The sequence below is a fragment of the Lonchura striata genome, chromosome 7, assembly GCF_050655825.1.
Source record: "Lonchura striata isolate lonStrDom1 chromosome 7, ASM5065582v1, whole genome shotgun sequence".
Lineage (NCBI taxonomy): Eukaryota > Metazoa > Chordata > Aves > Passeriformes > Estrildidae > Lonchura > Lonchura striata.
The window spans coordinates 26,099,170-26,108,369 of NC_140709.1; positions in this window are offsets into that span (position 1 = coordinate 26,099,170).

A 9,200-nucleotide genomic window follows, 5' to 3' on the forward strand; every position below is an offset into this window, starting at 1 on the left:
ACTGCTACTGTAATAGATTTTGATGCTTCTCACTGCAAGAACATAGCTTTGCTGTGTCTTTATAAGCTGACTCCTTCTCTTTGTTTCTGATATAAGTAGCTCCAGAATTATTCATAGAGGTGTTGCAATACTCAGATTTGTTCATTACACCCTGTGATGCATCTCCACTGACCTGTTATGTATTGGTGCAATTGATGATGTTGGCAGGTCCAGAACTGCAGAGCAGCTTTGGACCTTTGATAGGAAGGAGCAGGGAGAACTGATACAACTTTTCTGTTCTTGATAGCATGTAACTGATAAAACACATTTTGTTCTGCTGGAGTTGCTCAAGTTGCTAACAGCTTGCTTATTTCTGCCCTGTAATCAGACCTTCATTCAAAATTTTGCTGTAGCACAGCCACAGGCCCATGGGCATGAAGGGAAAGCAGGGAAATAGCAATACTTGCTACAGTGACTGTATGCTGCCTAACTGTGGTGCCCTTGCTTCACTTGCTAAGCTACAAGCACTGTTCTTTGTCTTTCTGAAGTAGCATGGATACATGGTTAAGGTACTACAATGATGATATAAAAAAGGTATTACAGTAATGAGATAATGTGGAAAGAAACACTATGTTAGAAAACTTTACTGCCCAACTTTTTGTGGAACATGTAGATAGAATATAGTGCGTATTTATAGAGGAAGCAGTGTAATCAAAGCAGCATGGTTGCCTCTCTCTGGCATAAAAAAGCAGTGAGCTGTTCAGCATTTCAGTCTCTGAAATGCAGCACATGCAGAAAAACAGATTTGAGGCAATTGTAAAATTTAACAGCCAGAGCAGAGTTTATTTGCTTGACTCAATGCAAAGTTTGTTATGCTCCCTTTTCGGATCTTCTGCTTTAAGGAAGCACTGTCTGTGAAGCAGGCTGGTCAGTGCCATTCTGTTGTTCTGAGCTGGACTTATGGTCCCAGCCTGCACTGAACGATGTCTGAAACACTCTGTGCTGGGGGGCCAGGTAGCACAGAGCTGTGTTTGAGACAGTACTCAGTGCTGTTCAGGCTGGAAACCTGCAAACAATGCTGTGGTGTCAGCCGTGGCTCTTGGGTGGGCTGGGGAGCTGCTTCCTCCAGCTGCTCTGAGATTTCCAGTCAGATCCTCAGTCATAGGTGTGTAAATTCAGGGACAGAACACAGGCAGCGGTGCCAGAAGCCTGGGCAGAACTAACCACCAGTGGGCACAAAATGTTATTAAATTAGCTAATCACTATATATCCTTTCTTAAATGCCCTGTGAATAGGTAGAAACTTATACAACAGTGTGGAAGTGTAGTAGTCTTTCATACGGATCGCCTTGCATACTGAAGGTTCTTGCTCTATGTTTTCTCAATAATTTATGTCATATACACTGATTCAGAGTTCCAAGCAATATGTAGCTGCTGCCAGAGACTTCAGAGCTGTGGGTTTCTTGGATCTTTACATATGCTAAAAAGCTAGTCTGCTGAAAATAAATCCAGATTTTTCAGGTGTCCAATTCATGTAGTAAGGAAAATCTAATCCCTTGTTCTGTGCATTACAATCTATATTTAGAATACCATTCACCTCTCATGAATCAGTCTTAAAATTAGTGGGAGACTCACAATGAAGATCAACAATAATTCTTTTGCTTCTGTAATTATGGGGTTTGTCACTGCATGGAGTGCTTGGTGTGAAAGGTGCAAAATCCCCTTTTAAAGCCAAACAGGTACAAAATGGATTATTTTAGCTGACCTGCCAGTGAGTCTAACTGGAGATGTAAGCTGCATCTTTTTCTACCATTTTACAGTCTGCCTGCAGATTCAGGAACATGTGTGTCTAACCTTTATTCACACTTGGAACACTTTGTAAGTGCAGTGGCTGGAAACTGTTTCTCAATGAGAAGTAAGAAAAAAGGAAGCTGTATACAGCTTTATTTTGTACAGCCCATGGGTGTATCTTATGAATGGATGGAACCCAAACATTTGCTGTGATATTTGACTGACTAAAGGTATTTCAAGGGTGTATTGAATCTGTAGCAAGCCAAGGTTCTCAAATTCATGTGAAATGAAAATAAGTCATTAATTAAGTAAACTAAATAGCTGAAGCAGGGGAGGGTTTTCAATGAATTGAAGACTTGTTAAAGAAAAGAGCTTAGAGTAATTACATCTCTATGACTTAAAGACAGAGGACTCAGCTGCACTAAGCAACCATCTATTTAACCAGACTCTCATAGGAAGGTACTATATTTTATTCCTGGGCTACAAAGTCAGAGAAGTAGAAGCATATCTTTCCTTAATTCTGAGCTATGAAATACTGGACTCCAGTGTTTGTCCTGCCAATCTCAAAAAAACAGATACTGCCTTTTATTTCTGGTTTTTACATGCTGCTTACTGTTAGACATGATTTCATTCATAAATCTTGTCTTATTACAAAACAGTAAAATGCCATGATAAATCTGGATTATCTGGTAATTTTTTCCTTGAGAATAATTCATACACTGTTCATTCTGTGAAATCTCCACATCATCAGAAGGCTATATATACAAAAGGGTGACAAGGTTAGACCATTGTCATATATCACACAATCAAAAAGAAAACATTGAGAAAAGTATTTACAAATATAAGTTATATAGCAAATTTCACAGGGCCAAGGATCCATGTTAAGAATTGCAGGATGTGTGAACAGATCTAAGATGAAAGCAAGAAACAGGCAGAAGATGTGGGCTGCAAAGGTTAGGAAGGTTCTTGCATTAACAAAAAATAAACTGGTATCATCTGAGTAAAAATGAAACCAATTTTGTGAAGTAATGCAAAATGAGAACAGCGAGTGTTTGGAAAAACAAATTTTCTCCATAAACAGCTGGATTTGCATACCCTGATGATCTGTAGTTCTCTCCAATTTGGATTTCTTAATGTTTAAAACTACTTTTGAACCCTAACTCCAGTCTTCTCAGGGTATTAAGTATTCTGGCTACATATTTCACAAGAAACATACAGGAACTCTCTTTAAAATTTCCACCTTGGTTTCAAAATGATAAAGGTATTCGTAAGTGTCTGGGAAAGAGGGACTAAATGTTCATTGCAAGAGTGTGCTTTTTGTTAAGAAATCAGAATCAAAATAAACTGGATCTTAATTTAAAGACAGTTTCTCAGGTATTGCAACAGTTTCTGCATAGACCAGAGGTTAAATAATGCTTTGTAGGCAGAGACCTAGAGATGAAGTGGCTCTGGTTAATTGGTAAAGTGAAGAAAGTACTAAGACTTCCCTCTAATTGGTTCCTTCTCACCCCCTTTCTGGTCATTGCAGTAAGTATTATTGTACATTGCCATTTATTAATATTGAGCTATTCTCTTTGCACACAAATATCAGTGCATGTAAACTTCCATGAACAAGGTTCCAGTTTTCAGTATCTCTTACTGACACTAGAATATTGGAATTAAAATAGAACTGCAGGTGTTTTGCAGAGCTCAAAAAAGGTGGAACATTCACTCCTAGGTGAAATGTGCTGAAATTAGTTATTTCAGAACTGATGGTTATGATGGTTATGACATGCATAATTTTAAAGGGACTATGGTGCATAGGTTTTACTGAACATGTAAATCTTGTGGTATTGGGTTTTTTGCTATAGTAGCCACAGTGGCTTTAGTAGCTCTTCATCTTTTTTAACTGATGCAAATATAATGGAATTCTGAACTATGTTTAAAATTAGTCCTTCTAGTTGTAGCAGGTTTTCCCCCTTTTTGCAGTATTTCTGGGCAACAATGGTATAAAGTGAAAATATAGGAATGTGGTGGCAATTGCAAATAGCCACCCAGAAATAACAAGAAGGAGAATTTGTATTTGTCTGCAGCAGGTCCTTATGTCCACAGATAACCAGTGAGGGTTTTTTTTGTTTCATCCTGTTTCCTCTCTCCAAAAATGTTTCTATGAGTATTCAGTAACATTGTTGCCATGGCATCTATTAAAACCTAGATAAACTCTTGCTTTATGAAGCAAGATGAATTTTTTCTTTATAAACAGGAGAATTTATTTTCACTTTTCACTGCTATACATAAGGGACTCTACCCATGCTTACAGACAGGGGCATTTTTTACTGAACATTCCTGATTCTTGAGTGGGTGCCATAGTTTACTCTTACCAGTTCAATCCACAAAGGGCACTTCTGAAATCTTCTGTATTTCCCTGTTTGATTTTCATGGTACAGATTCTGCTGCACATAAGATGTCACCTGTACTCAATCAGGGTTTAGAAAGGTGGGGAAGTATGTGGGGATGGATTATGGGGAAAGGGAGAGTGGCTCCTGAGCTGGTTTAGATTAAAGTCAGGGCGCTACAGCAAATATACACCAGTTGAGGGAGTGGCTCTACAACTTCAAAAAAACTTCCAAGTGTTAAGTGAGCACAGTTTTCTTCTTCTGCAGTAGGGAGCAGCTGGTGAATTGGTCTCTGGCTGCACAGATGCTGGTGTAAATAGCAACAATTTTCCCTAAAGTCTTGATTTGTGCTGACACAGATGAGATATGATTCAGGAAATATACAATGACCTGTTGTGGAGTATAACTCAGTATTTGAAGGGGAAAAAAGAGAACAATGAATGTATCAAAACCACTCTCTCCGAACGGAGATAAAATGATCTGACATAGTAGCCAGAGACTTAGGGAATCTGACTTCAGCTCCCTGCTTGCCACTGCTTATATGTCTTCTTACAGGAAAGGCACTGAGAAGGTCCTTGGGGCACACCCAGATTCCTGTGGTTCTGCACCCATCTCATTAGTGCATGATTCCAAGGAATGCCTTGTTTGGCAGCAGAGGCACAGTTCCAGCACAATCAGGTGTCTCTGTTCCATATCTGTATATTGGGGATGCCCCCATGTTGAGTTGCTTGGATTTATAAGCTCTCCCAGGCAGAGCTGGCTGATGTTTCAGATCCATTCCTCATACAAAGAGTAGGAGCAGTCCAGACATGAGAGTGGAGAAAGTCTTGGCTGCATTTGCTGAAGAACCCCAAAGCTTGTGACCCAATGCAAGCCATGTCAACAGCTTTACTGCAAACCCACCCAGTCATGTCACACAAGCACTTTAAAGCTACGCTACCCAGTCTCTTACTCAGATACTATTAGCAGAAACTATTTTTAACAATATCACTCATCAAAATACAAGCTGTTTCTACTACATGTCACACCAATACATATACACTTCAAACCTGTCTTACAAATTCTTTAATGCTCATTTGCAAAAATATGCTGGAAATTCTACTGACTGTAAGTTATGCAGAATGGACTTGTTTGACTCAGGCAAGATCCACTTTGAGATCATCTACCAGGTACTATTGACCTCAATAATGATCTCTGAGATTCCTCAAGAACATCATAAGCATTTTTTACAGTTTCTCACAGTGGTTGAGGGGTCTGGAGCATTAGTCCCCTTGCATGGCCACACATATGTGACTACATGCACTCAAAAAATACATTTACACTCAGTGGTGCTGGCATTGCATAGAAAGCACAGTGTGTCTGTCATTGTTGATAGAATGAAGGACAAAGGTTAATACGAACATGTTTTATAGCTGCAAAAGCTAATTACTTACTATATAGTGTGTGGTGTTTGAGTTTAAGAAATCATATGCAAGCATATTCACATCTAATCATAAAGTATTTTAGGGCTTGTAACAGAACTCATTAAAAATAATCTTGGCTATCCTAGGATACAGTGCAGTAAGCTCGTTGTTTCACCATTAAGCAATAATGGAGACTTATGTGCTGTCCTTTACAGTTCTGTTAGTAGGAATAATATAATACTAATTTATTTACTTACAAAGGTAATTATTTTATTTAAAAATATAAGCCAGATTTTTAAAGTTACATGGTAACTTCTGTTAAAAGGCCTAATTAAAACAGATAATGCATTACTTTGACAGCTAAAGCTTTACAAGAAGTTTTGTTTCTTCACAAAATAGAGGCTTTCTGCCTTATTCTTGCCTACTCAGAACAACAACACAGGATCAAACACCTCTGCAAATTCTTTCCCCCTTGAGCAATACCTTTGAAATCATGAGTTCTAATCATGTCATCAGAAAGTATTCTTATAAAGGAAAATTTTTAGAACTGGAGAAGGTGAGTTAAAAAAAAAACAAACCAAACTTCTTTTCCTGACAGTTGATTCATGCACATTAAAATTGTTGAGCAAATTGAATCTTTGATCAAACTGCAAGAACAATATTCTGCAGCCAGCCTTGTATATGTGGACTTGGGGTTTAGTGATTTACCACTGCACCTGAAATACACTGTTAATACTTCTTAAAGTTTAATTGCACAGTCCTTATGTAAAATAATTTCCCATAGGAATTAAGTTTACATAAGGATTATAGGGTTTTGTGCACAACTCCTTGTAAACATGATCACCCTTAACCCCTAGAACAGAACCAAAAGAGTTTTTTCCCTTTGAGTAACACATGGTAAATATCATCTTGAATTCAGACTGTATGTTAGAGCTCAACATCCTTAAGCAGTGATATTTTGCTGTCTAAAGGATGAAGTACAAATAAACATTCAGACCACCTGTTGTTAAGGAAAGACAATTCAGTACTAACATTTTTCTTTCCTAGCTAAAGAAAATGGTGTCTGAGGAAGCTGGTCTGCCAGGCTAATTAGACCAGTACAGGTTTTGTCAGGCTGGTGTCATCCATTTCCTAAGGAGCTGCTTGCTGAATGGGTACTTGAAGCTCCTCTCTGATAGGAAAGCTGGCTGAAAGCTGCATCACAGGGCTTGTGGAGAAAAGGCATTGTGTAATTTCCCACACTGACACAACACGCTGGTTTTTATCATTGTGCTCAAATATGCGAGTAAGCATGTACACAAATGCTGTACAATCTATTGAGACAGACTTGAAAGTATCTGTAAATGTGTATTTCTTGAAATTGCTAGATCATGTGCCAATAGTCAAATTAGTTCCGCTAAGATAAAGCTTATGCATCCTGTGTTGCCTGATGATCTGCAGGACATTTAAGGTTGGCTTAATGGAACTAATTTTAAGGTTTACTAGTAATGTCCTTCTAATCTAGTGTATGTTGGCTGAAATTCTTCCTGGTTTGTGATTATTTTAAAGTCCCAAATGTAAGGTTAATGGTGTGTTTTCACGATAATAGCAGAGACAGACAGAGAACAAGGAAATATCAGCAAGATGACTAGAACAAAATTGTTGTAACTCAGCATAGTTTCCAGTATATTCCCATTTATCCTAAGATTGTTGCTGGAATTAATGAGGTTGGAGAGCACGTCACACTGTCAAAACACAGTGGAGTCCAGAGACTTTCAGAATTCTTTCTACAACAGAGCTGTGGAAGCTGAAGGCTTGGAATACTGAGGGGAACAATGATTCAAACTGCAGACCACATGACATATTGCTGAATACATAAATGCCACAGAATTACAAATATATATATATGTTATCTTGTAGAATTAATTAGAATGTTTTGAGCATTGCTCACATAAAACCAGAAATCTTTTGGTAATCATAGAAAAAAAAAATACCTATAGAACATTCTATCACCTCTGAGAAGACAGTGGGAAACAGAACTGTCAATTCCTTGTGTGCTTACCCCAAGTAAAATTACAGTGATAACCAGAGGATATTTTAGTAAAACAGCTGAATTATCTACTCCCTCTTCAGTGGAGTACAAACCTATGATTTAAGGCACACTAGTCTGCTACTGTTTTGACCCTGCTGAGTGCTGATTCTGTTTTGGCCATATACAGTGAGTTTTCTACAGCTATGAGAGAGAGAGAGAGAGAAGAAAATGTAATGGAGGATGATTTTCTCTGAATCCAAATTATGATTTAAAAAAACGTTGATCATCTTGAACTCCATCTAGTTTAGTTAGGCTTTTAGTTTCAGTGTGGGATTTAGCTGTGAAGTGAAAAAGCTTAGCATGCTGAACTGATGTCTGTGGAGACACACAAGTGTGTACATTTTGTTGTCTTTTTAACAAGCTCTTTGTCCTTGAAAGTAACATGTAGCTCAGTAGGAAATCTGGGTGCAGGAAGCTACCAGGATCAAACGCCCTGCTATATGATAGTTGATTAAAACATGTGGTATGCTTCAGTATGCAATCTTTAAACAAAGCAGTTCTAGCTTGTGGCTGTTGCTACACAGACTGTATGCAGATAAGTCACAAATAGCTGAGCATATGTGTGGTGCAAGGTTAAAACAATAACAAGCAGGTCGAATCGTTCAAACACTGGAAATCACTTTGACTCCAGGCCAAAAGCTTAGCTGGAGATGATATCAGTATGGGATAAAAAGAGGATAAACTAACAGGCTTAGCAGCCAGCTTGTTGGAGTCAGCATATAGTATCTATACTTCCAGCAGTAGAGCAGATGGTCATATATTTTTAAGGAAGCACCAGACAGGGAGTCAGGAGATCTGAATGCTATTCCTGGCTCTGCAGCAATGTTCCTATGTCACCTTGGGGAGTCACTTTCCCCCCTCTTTTTTCTTAATCTTTTAAGTAGTGGAAATAATATTTGCTTGTCTAACAGGGCAGCTGAGAGGCTAAGCTGATGCTGAAAAAAAATGCTCTGAAGCTCTGAGAAGAATGTATGGAAGATGTGCAAAGTAAACTTGTTTGGAAAAAAGGACACTATGTGGTTTCATGTGGCATGTTTTTGCCACATACTTATGACTCTTCCTCACCCCAGAAAGTCCTATGTCTTTTTGCTCACTATTTCCAAGGAGGGAATAAATGGATTAAGCTGCCTCCCACATCTGCTAGAAAGATTAGCAGCTGCCAGTAAGAACCTGACCAAAGAACAGACTTCGTTACTGAAAGACACATTATTTATGCCCAAGAGGGCAATAGGCTTATTGAAGTTTACTGTTCATCCCAAGATATTTTTTTGTATCGGTGATGGAATAATGTCTCTAATGGCTTTTATTCTGAATTCAGAAGTGCTGCTTGCCAGCGGAACACAAGTAAAAAATGAAGTATTGTTTTTTATGAACAAATCTTCTGCTGAATTCCCCAAAACAAGTCCATTTCTTAAACTGGAGAAATGTCCATAATTATTTGCACAGGACTTTCATCTAAAGCCCATTAAAATCAACTTGACATCAAAAGAATCTGAATGAAAGACGTAGCAAGCAACTGTAATTCCTTCTGAATCCTTTATTCATTAAGCAAATTTTATTTATTAAGCTCTATCTATCTATC